Source organism: Cavia porcellus, unplaced genomic scaffold, assembly GCF_034190915.1.
Source record: "Cavia porcellus strain 051 isolate PalLab524CR breed Dunkin Hartley unplaced genomic scaffold, mCavPor4.1 scaffold_21, whole genome shotgun sequence".
NCBI classification, from domain to species: domain Eukaryota; kingdom Metazoa; phylum Chordata; class Mammalia; order Rodentia; family Caviidae; genus Cavia; species Cavia porcellus.
Genome location: NW_026947504.1, coordinates 28,775,244 through 28,795,635, shown reverse-complemented (window position 1 = coordinate 28,795,635; position 20,392 = coordinate 28,775,244).

Below are 20,392 nucleotides of genomic sequence, written 5' to 3'. Positions count from 1 at the left end.
TTACAGCTGCGAAAAGCAGCAGAGACCCAACTGTGGCAGTTCACTTCCAAGGGAGTCAGATCAAGACGGCTGCATGAAAGAAAGAAATGGGAGAAAAAGACCACCTAGGGAGGTAAGCAAAACACTGGGAGGAACACAAACTTGACATTGAATAACTCAACCACTATAAAAGAAGAAATACAGAAATCGGAATATTAAGATTTAACAGAGATCTGATAAGAAAAATCAGCATCAGAGCTTGAATTCATTAAGATTTATTTCAGTTACATGTAACAGAAATAAATACAAGGATTTCAAAATAAAACAAAAATAGGTTTTTGTTTTGTTTTGTTTTCTCACTTGAAAGAAGTCCAGAGGAAGGGAATCCACAATTCTCTTATGGCTCTGCAGGTGTCGGTGGCCCAGGACCTATTTTTCTGCCTCACCACTCTAGCACAAAGCTTTCATTCTTAAAGTCACCTCATGATCTAATAGGGCTGCTGCACACCAGCCATCACATTTTCATCTCATACAACATCACCACCAAAGAAAGAGAACAAGGATTCATTTCCTGGATGTGGCAGCCCTCCATGAGAGCCTTCCAGGATGTTTCATCCAACCCATTCACTTTCATAACTTTTGACCAAAATTTAGTCATCATAGTGGAAGGCTGGGGAAAGTCATCTTTATTTAAGCTGGCGCCACCAGGCAAAAGCCAAGGTTCTGTCACTAAGGAAGGAAAGCACGATGAGAGCATGATGGGTCATAGGCACAGAGTGGCCTCTGTGGCACAGGTACTCAAGCCATGTAAAAGCAACCATGGCTGCCGAGGTTACCAGAAGTGTATGGGCCTTCTGGTCTCCTGGGGTAGGGAGGGAGCCTCGGGTGAGTTTCAGTAAAGCCACTCCACGAAGTTTCCACCAAAGTAAAACGGACCACTGGGATGTTTTCCCAGTGGGACGTTAGGGTGAACCAGCTGGTCCTGGATGCACCGGATTCGAGGACCTGAGTGATCCCAGGGAACTCGGGCCTCGGGCCCCACTCCTGGGGTGACAGCTGGTCACCATCCAGCCTCCCACTCCAGCTGCTGTGGCACAGTCCAGCCAGAACCCAAGCCCTGCTCTGGAGGCCCTGAGGCCTGGGAGCCACTCCCAGAGGAGGAGCCGGGTCTGGGGATCCGTCCCAGGCCTCTGCCCCACCTCATCTCCTAGGGTCTCCCCACTCCTCCCAGAAGCACCGGTGTGTGCTCTGCTGTGCTGTGTTATGTCTAGGAAAAATCAAGCGCAGAGAAGGTGATAATCTATACTTGGACTGTAAAGTAGAATCATCGACCTTACACCTCACAAAATGAAGCAATTTTAAGAACTGAGCCTCTTAAACGAATTAGTAAAATTTTATTAAACACAGTTTTGAAAATAAACTTTAAAATGAGACATTCATCCTCATAGCCATGAATAGAAATCACTTCACACCAATTTGTAATAGCCAGATCTTGGAAACAACCCAAAAGCCCATGACTGAGGAATGGATACAAAAGATGTGGTATTTTTATACAATGGAACACTACTTGGCTGTAAAGAATGATAAACTCAAGACTTTTATAGGTAAATGGATGAAACTAGAAACCACTCTAATAAGTGAAATAAATCAGACTTGCATGTGTTAACACATGCATTAACTCACTGTATTTTCTCGCTAATGTAAGAAACTGAGAGAGTAAATAAGATCCAAAAGTTACAGTAGACATAGCAAAAGGGAAAGAAACTACTCAAGGAAAATTACATTATTTGATCAGTTTTGCATGCCTGTGTCTGGAAATCTGGGCAACTATTTTGAAGATAACAATAAGCAATATAAGAACCACTGTTAAATTCCTATCACCTAGTTTTGAAATCCTATATCACTATTGTGTTTTGTTGTCATCATTTTGCTTTTGTTGTTTTTGATTGTTTGCTTCTTTTCTGTTTTTTTTCCCTCTTTAAAATAAAAAAATCACACTGTGCCACAGTAATTATGCATCTTTCCTTTCTACTCTGTTACACACTCTGAAAGAATACCGTATTTCACTCTTAGGTCTTCATTGATTGAAGTTTTTCACTGCCACAGTGGTACATAGTTACGGAGTTCAGGGTGGCATTTGCATGCATATAAACGATGGGTAATGATCAGATGAGGGCAGCAGACAGGGATCATTTCAGGAACATTCAAAATCCTCTCTGCTTCCTACTTTGCAGTATTCAATTAATTGCTGTCAGCCAGGTTTCCTACTGTGCTGCGGAACGTTAGAAGTCACTGGTCCTATCCAGCTGTACCTCTGTACCCATTTATTTCTATACAAAACTAATTGGATGGAGTTATGTAAGCAAGCACTCATATGTATATGGATTCACATGAATTAGTAGCTCTGCAATTGATAGCAGTTAAATGAATGCACGAAAAGCTCTCCTTTAGACATCTTGTTCTAAGGTGTCACAAAACCTCAAGGTATCCTTGCCAAGATTTCCAGTCACCTTTAAAGATTCAAAGGCATTCATGCTTACCAAACCAAGAGAGAGGCCTGTATGTTAACTGGCAAGCGGAGCATTTGAAATCACCTCTCAAATCTTCCTGGCTCCACATGCACCCCAATGGCTCCTGACTGCAACTGGCACTGTCTCTGTGGGCAGGGGCGGGGAACGGTGACCCCGAGAAGCTGTTGTGGCCATTGGCTCATAATCGAACTTAGTCCAAGGATCCCCCTACTTATTACCCCAGAACGGAAATAGTCAGAAGAAGCAAATTCAAGGGGAAGCATTGTTCAGTGAAGGAGGGTTTGCTCCAAAGCCAGGGAGAAGGTCAGGGCCCCTGTGTCCTTGGTATTCCCCCACGACCTGTCAGACACAGACATGAACTCGGCCATCTGGCCTGCCCAGCGCATCACAGTACACACGGGCAGCACCCAGGGCCTGCAGGAGCAGCCCCGAGCTACTGCTTGAAAGAAACTAAGGATAGACTATCAAAAGTTGAAGACAGACTTGCAATGTGTGATCATGAAAGGAAAGATCTCTTAAAAATAATAAGGAAACAGGCAGTAACAATACAAAGGCTAGAAGATGACAAGAGGATCTATAACTTAAGAATTAAAAATTTGAATGAAGAAACATGGATTTAAAACAAAGGAAATACAAAGTCTATTCACAGAAATAATTAAGGAAAACTTCCCAAGCATAGGAAAAGGAAATGATATTCAGATGTATGAGGCATACAGAACTCCAGCCACCTACAACCAAAACAGAGCTACACCCAGACATATAATAATCAAGATCCCAGAAATTCATCACAAGAACAGAATATTAAAAGCCATCAGAGAAAATAAACAGATCACCTATAAAGGAAAACCCATCAAAATCATGGCAGACTTCTCCACACTGATCATCAAATTAAGATGAGCTTAGAGCAAAGTATTCCAATCCCTGAAAGAAAATAACCTCCAGCCCAGATTGATGTACCCTGAAAAACTGTCTCTAGAAATTAATGGAGAAACAAGATGCTTCCATGACAAAGAGGAACTGGGGGAATTTGCGACCACCAATCCAATGCTACAGAGAATACTGAAGAACATTCTAGAGAGAGAGAGAAAAATACCAGGATTCCAGTAACAGTGGCAGAGAGCCCTCAATAAACAGGGCAGACAGTGGAATGAAAGAGAAAAGTGGACAACCAATGGCAGAAAAATAGCATAGCAGAAGTGAAGCAGAGAAGGTTGGCTATAATCTCTAACATAGATGGCCATGATACACTAAAAAATAAAAAAGAAAGAAGGAAAAAAAAAGAAACACAGGCAGAATAGATCAGGAGGTAGGGACCACTGAGATGCTCTGTATAGGAAATATAATTAACCTGAAAAAGGGGTTATGGACTGAAAATCAAATATGAGAAAAGCAATGCTCTATGTGACAGGGAACCAGAGAGAAACAGGGGCAACTCGACCAGCACCTGTATATAGGTTGGAAAGGCAGGATACTTATGTGCAATAGAGAACTACTCAGCTATAATGAAGGAAAACCTTGAGGCTTTTGTAGGTAAAGGAATACAACTAGAGATCAAGTCCAGGAGTGAGAAGGTTCGGAACCACTTAAGTAAATAGCAGGTTGGCCCCCCTAATCTAAAAATTGAGGGAGTTGGTGGGGGCCCCAAATGTGCAGTGCACCCTGCAGGAGTAAAAGGGGAGGAATAGTCTAAAAAAAGAAGGCAGAAGACATTGTTAATAGTGTATCAGGATTTAAAACCCACATTGCTCACACTGCTCTTTTTAGATGGATTATGTTCTGTTCCACTTTGCCTGCTTGTACTAGATTTGAAGGCACAGACAGCTTTCCCCCGAAAATAGCAGGATATAGTATGGTAATCATCCTTTATTTCCTGTAAATTTAATCTGAAGCCCTGTATAAATTATACTGTTTTATCATGACTGATCTTAGTTGCATATGGTTTGTTAGATTACAGTTTTGTATTGACAGATTTTATTCAAACCTGTTATGATTGATAGTATCAAATCCGAGAGTATAGGCAACTACACTGAAGATGATAAGATTCACTAGAATACCCACTCTGGTTTGATTAGTATCCACTTTTGAAGTTTTACAGTGTCTACAGTGTTTTGTTTTTATTAATATTGTTATGTACTGCTATATTTAATTATACTATGTCTGATGATATGGACAATTCTATTGACAATAACAAGAGACAACACAGTAACTACTGTAGATCACCCTGTATTGTGGTTTTATATGACTTTTTCATTTCATGTTTTTATAGGAATTTGCTTTATTTTGTCTTGCTTTGTTTTGTTTTTCCCTCTAATACAGAAAGGATAGAAAAACATGTTGAAATTCATGCATGCATACAACCTATAAACAGTTTATGAGAGCTGATTATATAACACATGATGAAATGAACAACTGCTTTGAAGAGAAAGAGACACTACAGTACCCAGTGCTGATCCTGTAGTGTCATGATGTGAAATCCAGCAATACTATTATTCTTTGTTCAGAGTGATGTTAGCTTGTTTTGTTTTGTATAATTTCAACACATATGAAGGTTTGGACAGCTATTTGAAGAGAACAAGAGACTATATGACGGCCATTGTTGACTTCCCTATTGTCTGATCTTGAAGACCGAAAATGTCTTCTTCATCCTGTTTAGATCAGTTCTATACTATGTTGTTTTGGGTGAATTCTCTGTATGTGAGGATATGGACAACTCTTTGGAAGAAAACAAGAGACAATATGATAGATAGAGAATTTCTGATTGTCTAGCTTTAAAATTTATATCTCTTACATTGCTTTCTTATGTTCTGTTTTGTTGTGTTTAATCTTACCTTCTTTAAAATAAAAAATATATATGCTAGTGATTAAAAAAAACTAAGTCACATCTTGCTCTTGATTTACTTTCTTTTTGGACTGACCATGTAATGATGATATTTAGGTTGGGTAGTCTGATAATAAATGTGCATTATACCTAGCTCCAGATACGTTGTTATGCATCTCTCTTTCATAGGAAAAGTTCTCATTCTGACTTGGCAATTTTAAAATATGTAAGTGTGAATTTGGACAGACACCCATGGGTGCACCTCCCCTACCACTCTTCAATGTTGGAGATGAAGAATAAGGGAGATGAGTACAATTATTATCAACTGTAAAAGTGTCTCAGAAATTGTTAAATCCTCCCCCCTCACAGACTAGGGACTGAATCAAGAGTCTTCCACAATCTCATTTTTATTAAGCCATTAGCTTCTAATCATTTCCTGCTCCTTAAATGAAAACTGCCTTTCAAAGGGCTCTCACCTGCGACTCACAAGGGACCTGCATGGGCATCCATGGCCAGTTTTCTTATACTCTCTGTGCCTCCTGTACAGTGAACAAGGGAAACATTCTAACAGAACTGTGTAGTTGTTTTATATTATTTTTTAGCATCAGGACATAAAGTTAGAAAAAGGGGACAATCTGCATTTCAATGATGTAAAACACAAATGCCCACCATCTTCCACCCGAGAGTGCCCGGGGGGCTGAAGCCAGGTTTTACATGCAGGCCTGAGGACTGTCCCTCTGCCACACCTGTCTAAGGGCCCATGGGACCAAGAGTCACACACTCCAGGTGGCCTGTGCACCAACAGTCAGCCAGGCCTGGACATCCTACCCCCTCGGAGCAAGCCCTGAGGCAGAGGAAAGACTTCCTGGCCACCAGGTCCTCTCCCAGCCCTCCTCCAGCCCTCCTCCTCTGACCCCCTTCCATTTCCTGAGGACAGCAGGCCAGACTAGAGATGAGGGCTAACGGGAGACTTCAGTCCGACCAACCGCAATCTGACCCAGGGGCAGGGGTAGGGGTAGCACCTGAGCAGGGGGAACCAGTCAGGGCCACTCACACTGCCTTGCCCCAGCAGGAGCCTCCTGGGGGCCACTAGCCCCTGAGCCTGCCAGACAAGCTGACCTATCCATTTCTCTCCAGAACCCGGTTCCTCCCAGAGCGCTGACGGCAGCACATTCTTCCCTACCGCCTGAGCAAGGTCGCCTGGAGTGTTTGATATTTTAACAAACTCCAGGAGCCTAGGGAGCACCAACCCCTACCAAGCTGAAGACTACATGACCCAGGGCCAAACAGCACCCCCCCCCATGGAAAACAGTGCTGACCATCTTGTGGTCTAGGGAGGCTCTCTGAGAGGGCTGGCTGAGCAGGACACTGTAATGAAGAAAGGAACCCCAGAAAACCCCAGAAACGGCACAGCTGATACAGCTCCACAACAAAGCTCATGCAAAGGGGGCCCTGGGAATACATTTTTACTGGAACTGCCCTTCCAATAAAAGAAAGAAAAGGAATATAGCAATAGAAAAAAATAATCAGATGGGGCTCGAGCTGCAGGACTGGCCCAACATGTGCAGGACTCAGGCTCAATCTCTACAACAACAAAAAAGTCAGTTAACTGCTCCATTTACTGCAGTATTGACACCTGAAGTTCCGGACTGAACTTGATGGTGACCAGAAGCGTCTTGCTGGTCAGCAGCAATCATAGTTGGGGTTTTGTTTGTGATTTACTATGTTCCATTTTTGGAGGTTGTGAGTTGTTCAGAATTGTTTTTGTTTGTTCATTTTTTTTTTTTTTAGAATAATGAATAACAGCTGGCAGCCAACACCGTCAGGAGGACCTGCTCATGGCTACATCAGCTGATTGGCAATTTGTCATTCAGGTTAAAAACAAAACAGAAGCCAGCATTGTTCTGATGCTGGCCCTGATAACATCCCAAGAAAACGCCAGCGCTGGCAAGGGAGAAAAGAGGACCGCGGTCAAAGTTGTCATTTGAGTTTAAAGAGCACTGTGATTTTCTTTTAAAGGAGCATCTTCAGTTTCCAAGGCTGCACACGCCGTTCCCAGTAGCAGCTTAAAATTTTCCACTGGACTCACTCTTGAGAACAAATTCTGTTTGGAGGAGCTGTGCTTCCTACCTCTCATCCAGCCAGAAGCAGCCCCCCGGGACTCTCCAGACCCTGCTGGTTTCCCACCTCCACCGTCTCCTCTCTGAAAGAATTATTTTCCCCATTTCCTAGGAAAATAGTAAGAATCTCACTCCCTAGCACTCCGGGTCTCGGCAATCACAGCTGCTCCTTAAAAGCTGATAAATAGGCTTCATGTCTAGTAAGCACTTCACAGCTCACAAACTATACTTTCTGCAGATGTCATTTTGTCCTCCCGGCACTGTCATCTCCACCTCACCCACGAAGCCATTCTGTGGGAAGGAAGTAACCGCCGAGGGCAGCAGGGCCCGGGCTCCGCAACGCCCTGGCCGCGGCCTGCCCTGCTCTGCCCTGGCTGCTGGGCCCAGGCGCAGCACTGCCAGCACCTGCCTCACCTCTGTGACTCACTCTACCTGGAATGGCACCACCCAGTCTCAGCCTCTTCCTCGAGACCCGTCCAAACCCCCTCGGCTGGCCACTGTGTCACCTGCGCTGACCCACAGGTGGCAAGCGTGGCTCCAGCCTCTCATGCTTCAGTGATCAGCACAGCAGGAAGGGAACAGACTTTGACTTAGCCTCGTTGTGGAGTCTCAGCCATTAGCCAAGGGCCTTGAGAAACTTACCTACCATTTATGAATCCAATTTCATCATCTCCTGAGGCCCTGGTGCCTGTCTTCCCTGGCTCAGGGCCACCCTTCTCCACAAGCCCTGGGAGCCGAGCACCAGTGTGCTCAGCACCAGCGCTAAATTGTTCCTCGCCTGCAGGTTGAGACATCTGGCGGACTCGAGCCTGCCTGTGTGTGTTTATTGCCAGGCCCATCTTAACTGCCTAGTAAAACAATCGGGAGGGAGAAGCAGCTGCAAATTCCTATGAGCAAGAAGACAGAAAGACAGATCACAGCTGGGGACTGTGAAGGGGTTTCTGGACACGGACACAAATCTTATCTCCACGTCCCTTTTCAGGGATCTACTGGATGAGCTGCAGCAGGATGAGGTCCTGTCGAGAGACAAGCCATGGTGCCCGGAGAGCATAAGCCCAGGACCAGGCAGGAAGGAGACGAGCCAGCAGCAGATGGGACATGGAGATTGCTGGGCACATGCCAGCAAAGTTGGAAATTTTTTTCTGGGCAGCTGACGATTTTTGGAGAAAGTAGGAAGAAACTGAACAGCAGACATACAGAAAACTAAGCACACAGAAAACACGGTCCTACTTTATCCCACAGGGCAAAGTTGTGCGAGAAAGTGCAAACAGCACCACCAGGCCTAGAGTGGCTGTATGTACGCGTAATTCAAATAGTGCAAATAGCCGTGGGCATTCGATAAAAGCAGGGGCAGGACCGCTCTGAGGATTCCAGGGGGTGAGGGAGCTGGGCAGGAGGGATGTGCCTTAAATGTTCAATTGCCACAGTAAACTAAGTCAGTAACAGCATAAAATCCACAAGTCAGTCAATAGCACAGAAAGAATATTTTCTGGAAATATCGAGGTAACCACAGGAGGAGCTGAAAGAAAGGAAAGTCATTGTTTACCCCTCAGAGCTACATGCTGGGATGAGTAGAGCCTGGGCAGAGAACTAAAATATTCTTCACACTCTCTTAGTTCTGCTTGAATGTTTAAACTGGATACATTTGGTATTTTATAAAAGTTAAAAACAGCTAATATTTTGATGAATACTCAGTTGACTAGTGTGAAATATATTTGTGTTCCATCAATATAGCCAGCAACATTTGATCTTAAGTGAAATAGAACTGGGAAATGGAGTCTGAAGCTGAGAGACCCTCCGACCTCATTTACATGACATGAAAGGCGTGTTACTAGCGCAGATACCGCCTCGCCACACTGCTGGCCCTGGAGACTTAGTAAGGGCTTCCTGCTGCTGTCATGATGGAGAAGCATTTAAAGAAACTCCGGAGGAGGAGTGTTTATGACATCTTAGGCAAGTGGTCTAAACTGGCCCAGCCATTTGCCCACTTTTCCCCTGGCCTTTGGAGAAGTTAGCAGGGTTTCTGTGCATTTCAAAGTGAGGATAAACCACTTCTCCCGGGTAATTACAAAGACAGTAGCAATATTCATATTTCTAATTAACTTATTAGGACAACAGTCCATCCTTGAATAGAACTGAATGAGGCGTAAGACACTAAAGCCCACCCAAAATACATGGTTATTAATGGAGGTCCCGGATGGATCTTATCAGTGAGCCAGTGTGGCTGGTGTAACACAGGTCATGCATGATACATTTCCTGAAAACTGATGAAACCCTGGCTCAAACAGAATTGGTAGGACATGGTTATAGGCACTGAGGGAAGAGAAGAAAAAATTCTTATTCCTCAAGAACTTGTCATTGGGATATGTGAAGTTCCCTAACTACAGAACAGGCAGATGGGGACAAATGATTTGCGAATAATGCAAATCATTCCAAGAGTCAGAAAGGAGGGACGGTTCTCTGTGGGCCTGATCAAGTGAAGGCTTGAGAGGATCATCAGTTTCCATGGTGCGGCAAGTTCCCAGGTGGACCACGGACTTCAGCCTGCTCACGGGGCCAACTGTTTTACCTGCCCACATCACTACTGACTCATTCAGTTATGTTTATTGTGTGTTTGCTTAAAATAGGATGGCCTAACTAAACCATAGTGTTAGTTGGGTTTTTTCCCTACTATAAAATAACTGAGATAATCAACCTGCAGCGATAGGGTGTATTTCAGCTCACAGCATCAGAGGTTTTAGTCCACGGTTGGTGGTTCTGTTGCTTTGGGGCCACAGTGAAGCGGGACAGCACAGCAGGAGGACACTCAGAGGAAGGCTGTGCACCTCAGGGCAGCTGGAAAGTAGAGACAGAGACTGGGAGGGGTCAGTGGCTCAACCCTCTCTTTGGGGGCTCCGCCAAAGGCCAGCTTCCTCCCAGCCCCCACCTTCTAAGTGCCACAGTCAGCCTTTCTCGCGTGGGCCGCTGGGGGACTTCCCAAGCCACAGCGGCCTCTGGGTCCACAGGCTGCTGGCCCTTCACTCCTCCCCACCTTGGCATGCTCCCCACCCCACTGTCACCTGTGGTTGCTCACTGTCGACTTGCTCCTGCCTGGGATTTGGAATCCCAGCTTAAGGCGAAAGGAACCGCTCCTGTCCACCACGTCTTCACTATTGTCAAAAAACCTCAGGAAACCACAAGGCTCAGTTCAGAATACAAAAATACCTGGGGCTGCATCTACTCTAGTGCCCACTACAACTGCAGGCATGGGGCCGTCACCATACCTAGTGGGACCCTGATGAGCTGCGTGGAGCTGGGTAAATAGATGATCATCAGCACGTTTGTTGCACATGGAGCACATGGTATACAATCCCGTGGTAAATCTGCTGTGAAAATGTGTAGAATTTCAGGGCCGCAGAAACATGTTTTAAAATAACTGACTTTATGAAAGCAAGAGGCTGAAATCAGCCGTGTGAAAGAAGCATTGTCACAGGGTGACTGTGAAACTCTCTGCTTGGAATAAAAGAAAGAAAACGATGAATGGCACACACAGTGAGAGCAACATTATAACCTGCGGGAGGAACAGAAAGGGAAGGGTCAGGTGCAGGAGGAGATCTGTTTCTGGGGAGGAGATGACAGAGCGAGTGAGGAGAACCAGGCACCGGAATCCAGGGAAATAAAAAGCCCTGGAGGGACTTGTTCAAAAAGAAAACTTTAACCAGATTAAAGGCTTTAATTTCAAAGCTTCCCTTTTTCCCAGCATTTTTGTGAAGCAGACTTTGAAAAGAAAGCAAAATGCCTGTGAACCAGTAATACAGTAAGTAGCAACAGAGTTGACCGTGTGACGCAGCAAGTGATCAGAGATGTCAGCCCACGCCTGTCTGAAGTCACTGTGATCCTCTGTCATGAAGGAAACTTCCTGTGCAAATCTCCAGGCAGGTAGTGTTTGTGAGGGGAGACACAGGTATGGATCCCTAACTCCATGTGGTTTGAACTTTAGAAATATCCGCAAGTCATTCTGCATCGGGCTTGGTTAACAACACGTCAAGTGGTTGGCTGAGCTGGGTAACACTAATTTTCTAACGTGGCCCATTCGTGACTCTGGAGCATGTGTGGGATATGAATGTGGTCTCAAGGACACCACACCCTATCTACCAGGAGTAAGAGGAGGAGTCAGCACAGCTTCCTGTGTGGCTCTCCTAGGTGGAAGAGTAATAATAAATTACTCTACTGAGCACAGGCAATTGTGAAACTTTATATACTATAAAAGGCAGTAACACACGCTCCGAAAGGAGATAACCATGAGGGACCCAGGAGAGCAACAGGTGGAGCCCGTTCCTGTAGCTTGAATGCAGGCCATCCTTACAATTTGCTGGGGTCAATGGGCTACAGCAGAATCGTCACTAAGACAGTTCCAAGTCTTCCGCTCAAGATCCAGCTGCTGAATTCAGTTTCGGGAGGCCCCTGTGAAGAGCCCTGCAGGAAAGAGGCTGCCCCTCCTGCCCTAGGCCGCCTGCCTCCAGCCGAACCCAGCTGGGCAGGGCCCCCGAGGACAGCAGTGGAGCTGCCCTGTTGGACCCAGGCAGCCCAGCGGCAGGAGAAGTGATAAGTCACTGGCTTATTCTAAATAATACATTTTAGAATGATTGGTTACACAACAGATAACTTAAACAATGGCTCTAAAAGCAAAGTTCCTAAACAGTTTGTATTGGGGGCAAAATCCCTGTGCGTTCTTCAGGGGAAGCTCTGAAGACGCAGTCTTGGGCAGCCTGCTAAGTGCTCCTTCAGGTGATGTGAACTGCTGAATCTGTCCTATGAGTGGAAGAGGCAAGAGAAGAGGCTGATGTGTGGCAGCCTCCAGGCACCAGAATTTCTTAGATTTACTATTTTGACTCACTTTTCCCAATCCCTGTCCTGAGCTTCATGAACACTTGACTTCTTAAAAATGAAAACTCAGATGTTTACTTTTTCTTATTTCTCTTTCTCTTATGCCTATTATACTTTGATCCTATGGAAACCCCTTGAAATAATTACTCAACATAAAGTTCAGTCAATCAGCAGCGCTCGACACAGTTCACACACGCATGACCACATGTAATGGTGCAGCCGTCTCAGACAGCAAAGGTGAGCAGTGAGCCCCTGCATCCACAGATGGGAAATACTCAGGAAAAGATGCGCCCGTACTGAGCACGCACAGACATTTCTTCTTGTCTCTATTCCCTGAACAATTCAGTATATTTACACAACCTTTACATTTTATGAGGTGTTTCAAGTCACCTAGAGGTGATTTAAAGGTTGAGGAAAGTTGTGTGTAGGTACTGTGCAAATGTTACACCATTCTATGTAAGAAACAAAGGGCCCTGGGACACATTCTCCACAGATACCAAGGATACTGTACCCAGGAAAACCTGGATCTGGGGACCCGTGGCAGCAGCTCGCCTTAGTTCTAGCGGGATGGCTGTGAAGGGCAGGAGCGGGAGATAAGTTGGTGTCCCTGTCACTTTCAGGGACTCAGATGTGAGGATGAAATGAACTAACATCACCAGAAAGAGCTGGACCCACAGGGAAGAGGCCAAAGATGCCCTGATTCTACAGGGGAAACGGGAGAAACAGGCCTGAGCCGTGGAGCTGGGCAGTCCGTAGAGACTTCGGCACCCAGACACACCTTCAGGGTCCTCCTGCTCCTCCCTCCATCCCGTCCCATATGAAAACCCGCTCTTCCCTCCACCCTACTGCATCCCATTTCTCTTTATTTCCTGTTTCTTCTTCGTGAAGCCATGACCTACCACCCACTCCGTATCCCCCACTGCTTAATGCCATTATGTCTCATTTAGATATTTTTCTTGGCATTTGTGTTTGTTGTTCTGTTACCTCTGACTTTTCAAGTTAAAATGCAATGCTGGGCTGGGAATTTAGCTCAGTGGCATAAGCACCTGCCTTACAAGCAGGCGGTCATGAGTTCAATCCCCGATACCAATAAAAAAGAAAAAAAAAAAAAAAGCAATGCTCTTCAGGTCGGAAACTGTCAAATCTTCAATTTGACAGTTGAACCCTATGTCCAGTGCTGGTGGCAGACTGTCTCCACATTAGCTGGTACACACAGATCTGTGTTTCTAAGTATCGTAATTTATAATTACACAAGAAGCTACTCCAGTACATTTGGCTGCTCCCACGCCAGAAAACCTGAAGGCCTGAATCACACTGTAGTCACAGGAGACTTGCCGCAGAATAAGCAGGTTCTACTGGCCATAAAGAGCTTGAAATCACAATGCAGTCATTTGCCCTAAATTGATCACCAAACACAAAAGAAAAAAACGATAGTATAACCAAGTGTTACAGATTGTGCCTAAATGTCCCCTCAAAGCCTCACGGGTCATAGTTTTTTCAGAGGTAGCTGAATCCACTGTGTGTGATTGATCCACTGTGCAATGCTGGGATTAAGGGTGCTGGATTAAGGGGGGGTGATTGCTAGATCCGTCCACTGATTGGACTGGCACCACCCTAGTCCCCTAGACTGGATACACATAGGGCACAGATAGAGGCTTGTCTTCCCTTTCTGCTCTTGCTGCTTTTGCTGCCTTCCACTGCCATGAGTGGTTGCCCCTCTGCCATGTGCCACCTGCCTTGGAGCCCACAGATTACGGACTGAAACCGCTACAAACTGTGTGCTAAATAAACCTTTCCCCTCTAATTTTGGGTTTCAGGTATTTTGTCTCAACAATGAGAGAAAAAAACAAGACACCAAGGCAGTGTGAGGAAACCACCTGGTCAAGCTGTTACTTTGGGGGGCCCAGCCAGACGGTTTTCCCTCTCCAGAAAATAGTCCTTTGGTCTGATTGGCTCAGCCATTCTCCCTTCTGGTCTTCCCATTGTACTCTGCCACCAGCCCTCTTGGTAACAACACTTTGCCCATATGGTCACGTGTCACCTGCAGACAGAGACACCTCCTGAGGAGAGGGTCCTGAGCCAATCCCACTGTTATTCAAGCATCACAGAGTACACTTACCCAGACTTACCATGGTCCAGGTCACTGATATGACCTCTGGATGCCATCCAGAAACACAAACATGACATGTAACAGGGCATATTGTTTACAGTAAACCTGTACAGTAAAGTACAAAAAGCACACTCTAAAATTTTTAAAGTATAGTGTAGTAAACACACAACCCAGTCCCCCTGTGATTGTTATCATTGTGAAACACTGTGACCTGGACTTTTACATGACCAGCAGTGCTGTACGTTCATCCCACCACAGATGTGCAGGTGCTGCACTGGGCTGTGATCTCAGGACAGCTGTGATGTTGCCAGGGACAGGCAGGGCTCCATGGAACCACCACTGCCCATGGGCCCACCATTAAGAAAGCGTAGTTGTATTGTGCATGTTGGACTCTCTCCTGGAAATCTGGTTCATGTGCACCTCCCATTTGCAGTTTTTCACCCTCTGCATCGTATTGTAATTGTGGGCCGTCCCCACCTCACTCATCCCAATGTGGTTCTTCCCTTCATGGCGTGTTTTCCTAGAGATGTGGGAGAGCAGAAAAAGATGGTCCAAGGGTGCCTCTACCTGCTTACCAGAATAAGCCTGGGGGGTACTGCCCCCCTAACAGCATCAGCTACACAGCTTGCCAGCTACAACAGTGAGCCCCTGTCACGTCCAGCAGGCCAGCACTGACACGGCCCAAATGTCACGCAAAGCAGCATAAGTGGACTAAAAACATCAGAGTAGAAAAAGATATACCGTGCAAGCATCAATTAAAGTTCTATGTTAATATAAAACAAAGTGAACTTCGAATAAGGACTCCAGCTAAAATAAAGAAATAAACTTCATAATGACCAGCACCCCATAATATAGCAAATATAAATGTGTGTGTGCCTAAAGGTAGTGCCTGAAAGTGCGTGGACCGAAAACTAAGTTAGAACTAAACAAAAAAACAGATAGAGCTATAGCGTGATTAAATCATAACAACTCTCTCATTAAATCACTGAGAATTTAGAGGAAAAATCAACCAATAAACAAAGCATTTAAATGAACACCATCAACATTCACAGAACATAACACCATACAAAAAAACAAGTTATTTTCAAGAGCACACAAAGTATTCACCAAGGCCAACTTTATTTTGAACCTTAAAAGAACCTTCAAAAGATGTTCTCAGAGAGTATATTCTCCGGACAAAGTAGAATTAAATTAGAAATCAGTGCATAATATGATATACACAAAAGCTCCCAAAATGAGGAAATTAAATAATTAACATGGAATCTTGTTCATGGGTCAAAAAACTGACGGTAAATTAGAAAATAGTTCAATACAGTGACAGTGAAGACACAGGGTCAAAATGGCATGGTTCAACTGAACTGATTACTCTGAGTTAAAAGTCTGTAACTGTATATGTATATACTGGAAAAGAGAACTCAGTAAACAACCACACGCATACTGCACCATCACTGCCGCTGTCACCGTCAGTTTTTGGGAGTGGAAATACTCAGCAATGTTCTCTGCTCCAAAATAGCTCCTTTGGCAGCTTTAAGAAGACCTAAAAATGTTACCAGGAAATTTTTTCAATTTGAATACTTCAAAGAAGCAACACCTTGAGATTTATTTCCTCAGTTTTTAAAATAAATGAGACCGGACCGAGCATGGTGGCACACGCCTATAATCCCAGCCCTTGAGAGGCTGAGGCAGGTGGATCGATGTGAGTTCAAGGCCAGCCTGAGCTACACAGCAAGATCCTGTGAGGAAAAAAAAAAAGGCATAGCAGCCACAACAAGAACCAGAGTTGAGTCCCTGAAAAACAAAGATGACAAGGAGAAGGAGCGAGTATCAAAGATGGCCTAGCACGGGGCGGGTGGATGATCAGCCTGAAGTGCACGCTGCTTTACCTGCACGGAAGTGTAGTCAGATTCCAGGTAACAGGAAGCTCAAAACTCAGACAGAAGGTACAAGCAGAGGCAAAGACCTCGATTTTCTGTCAGTTGCTAGTAAATCCTATGAGTCAACAAAAAGTTTGTAGGACTTGGGTCAAGTACAACTAATGCTAAGTGATAATCTAAAAACATGTCTGTATTTAGAGGCAAAATATAACACAGATAAAGGAGGAAGAATCTCAGACAGCTGCCAAAAACACAAGGTCGGTGCCGTGACGGGAAAACCAGAAGGCCAAGCCCTGTGGACGGGGAGCGGGGCTCTGTGCCTAAGCGGGAGGCCCTGCCACAGCCGGCTGGGAACTCCTGAAGCCCTGAAAAGTCTGGTGGCAGGAGAGGAGCTGACTCTGATTCCGCAGCCCCCAGCTGTCACAGCCTCCTCTCCTCTGTCCCTCCTCTCCTCTGTCTGCAGGAACCAGGAGGTTGGCTGTGGGAGCAAGGAGCCACAGTGAGGGGAGAAGCTGCTCACATTCCTAAGATGTAGAAGGGTCCACACAGAGGCTCTCGAGCTGCACAGAAGAGGTTAAGGGAGGCTGTGGATCCCACAGCACAGCACAGTAGTAGTAAGCTTCTGTAGTAGCTCACGGCCAGATTCACCATCCACAGGTCCAGGCCTCCAGTACCCTAAGGACTGCACGCCTCTGTCCTACAGAGATAGATGGGGATCCCTGGACTCACAACTCACCAGTGCAGGTTTTGCTGCAGGAAAGGCCTTACTCATCCCCACCACCCACTTTGTCTCTGCTCCGTAGACACACATGCTGGGTGCTGAGGGGACACACCTAAGCGAGGGAAGGCCCAACAGGCTTGCAGGATCACTACCCTTGAGTGAGAACAGTCAAGCTACACCCTGCTGGACTGGCTCGAGTCAGGGGCTAAAGTGCCAGGTGTGCTCTTTGGGGCAGGCATAGCATCGCCACCACGACCAGCAATTGTGCTCCCCGCTCTCCCACAGGGCTCTGAGAGTTCCTGCCAGACAGTGTGTGGGGCAGTGGTTCAGGAATGGCCATCAGCTCCATAGGTGGAAGCACAGCAGATCACTCCTGTGTTGTGGCCCAACATCTCTGTGCCATCAGGTCCACATCATCCAAAGGGTGCAGGGTCACCTTGCAACATGGGGATGTGGTAGCGTGTCCTAAGCAAGGCCAGCACTGCACCAAGAGCTTAGCACATTTCTTAAATGGAATGGTGTCCTTTCAAGAGTTTCAGAGAGCTCAAGGGCCCCAATGCCTTTGCTGAGACCTGAGAGAAAGGCAGATGGTCTCAACTAGGCCAGGAAGGCGGTAGGCAAGGCATGAGCAGAATCCTTCCCCTTCTTTCTGAGAATTTGCCCTGTGGTTAACTGCTGGCTCAGCCCTTCTGGAGACAGATGAAGATGGGTGCCTAACTTGTCTTGAGAGGGTGTGGCCGAGGGCAGAACCCCCCATGTGGTAACCAGCATCTGGACTGGCCTGATGAGAGCCTGACGTGGTGAGGTGGTCCCCTCTGGCTTGTCCCCTATTGGCTTCTGTACGGGAACAGGGCTTCTGAGGTAGCACAGCCACCACACCTACCAGTGACACCCTCCTCTCTTCGCATCTGAAGCATTCAGGGAAGGAGACCAGCCCTGGTTAATGGGAGCAGACCTGCAAGGCACCCGGGGCTCACCCGCCCACACACGCCCTGCAGAGGAGGCCTTGCTAGACTGAGAGTTTATTGGCTCTGACAAGACACCCTTGTGAGCATTCTGCTACGTCGATGTGTTAAATCATTCGGTGTGTATTGGACAGGAGCTCACAAGCAGCCACTAACTCTTGGCTATTCCTCCAGTAGTGCTGCCTAAGCACTCCATTCATTCAAATAAAATAAAATAAAATAAAATTGAACAGCAGCTGTCCAGTTAAATACAGACCAAAAACAGCAAAGTAGCTGAACTCTCATTGGTCTTAAAAAAGTGACGGCCTAAATAGATAGAAAATGAAAACGTTCAACTCAGAAACATCCCATGAAGTCATGCTGTAGATCTAACATGCACTGGGTTCCTGGAAGGCGGTGAAGAGTGCTGAGTCTGCCTGTTCACCTGACGATCAACGCCCCTGCCAAGCCAAAATGGGAAAACCACAAGTCATCTCTAGCAGCTCCAGTGTACAGCAACACACACTGCCACCACTCCCCAAGCTCCTCGGGTCAGGGGCATGGGGGTCCAAGCCCCTCTCCTGCCTGGGCAAGTCCCCTATAAATAGTTGTTGCATGGAGAAACAAATGAACCTTCCTGAACCTTAGCTTCTCCCCTATAAAATGAAAACAGCACCTACTTCATCTCCTGCTGAGAATTGTTTCCCAGTGAGATCAAGCTTGTAAAAGCTCTTGATGAACTGTAGAATACTGACAATTGACTAGGTACTGACACAAACAGTGCCTACCCTTCCACCAAGAACGCTGTGAGAATGCACTGCCTCCTGAGAGGAGTCTCCCCTGCCATCCACATCTCCCCTGCTGCAGTAGGTCAGCTGCCCTGGACACCTGGGCTCAGAAACAGTGTCTTTATCTGCACATCATTTTCCCCTGCAGAATGGAGCTTGTGTTGGTTCACTAGTGCTGTTCACACAGCACCAAGTTAGCAAATAATGTCATTCCTTACACCACACTAAGTCATGCAGACTGTGGTGTCAGCAATCATAAGAGAGTAAGTTTCAATTACACGCAAAAGCGCTGACTGAAATCTTATGCCCCTAGAATTGTAAGTTTACAGAGATGATTTTTTAGTACAGAAAGCATTTACTTTAGAGTCATTAATTGCATTGGGAAAACGAGTACTCAGTTCAATTTAATAAATACTCATTGAAACCCTCGTACATACCGAGCTCTGTATTGGCTGTTGGATGCTAATGCTAGTGCTGGGTCCTAGGTGCTCGGTGTTGGTGCTCGGTGCTGGTAGATGTACTGATGATGTTTCTGTCTTTGGTCTTTACTCAAAAAGCAAACAAATAAGCCCATATAACATACAGCCAAATTATCTGAGTCCTAAATAATTTTGTAAGCAGGCAGTCAGAGGGAAATTTTTCATTATTAATGAGAATCAAGAAAAGCAACCTCTGATCTGAGCCCTGAGAACAAGAATGACTTTACAAGATGGTAAAAGCAAAATATAAGTTGAAGGAACAGCACAAAGATGCTGTGTGACAGCGCTGTGTCCCGTCATCTGGGAGGTATAGGCAGGAGGTCAGTTTCCAGGCATTGGACGTGCTAAGAGGTGTGCACGTTGTTCTGCTGACCACACAGAGGCAATGCAGGGTGCCAGCGTGGAGAGAGGGCACGAGGCCGTCTCAGAAATGCACCTCCAGCAGCAGACTAGGGGAGGAGACACCTCAGCCAGTCAGCTCATCCTGTGCTTAGCAACTAATGTCCTCTTTGCCTTCAGGAACCTTTCTTTCGGTGTCATTGAGCATCAGAGCTTCTGGGACACTTTCCCTGAACCCCCCAGGCTGGTTCGCTGGCCTCTCGTGCCTTTTGCAAGCCTCAGTGTCCTGTGCTTGTTGGCCACATGTTCCTCTGGCCTGTGGTGCTGTGGCCAAGTCCCCACCTCAGGGCAGTACTGTCAGAATAGCATGTCCAGGACGTCCCACTCCCACCGACACTCCACATGCAGCTGCTGACTGAAGAACGTGACTGAAAAAATTAACCAGGATCTGAATCAAGCTGTCAAAAAGACAGAGAATAGAACCAAGAAAAATCGGAAAAACGATCTAGCAGTGGCTGATGGAGGGCAAGGACGGGAGCAAAGGGTCACGGAGTTTCTGGCCAGCGGTGGGCAGGGAGGACTCAGAAGAGAGAGTGAACGGAATAATTCTCCAACTTTCCTTCTTATTTACTACTCATCAGGCATCTCCTTTCTCTCTTCCTCATCTCCTTGCTGCAAAATGAAAAAGAGCATTGTGAGGAGCTTCCAAGTCTTTATCTCCTGTGCCTTCCCGTTCCCTAGCTCTCATGGGAAACTGGCACCCAAGAGACAGATTACATCAAGCTCCTCACTCTTCATCTGTTGTGGGACACCCTCGCCCTGT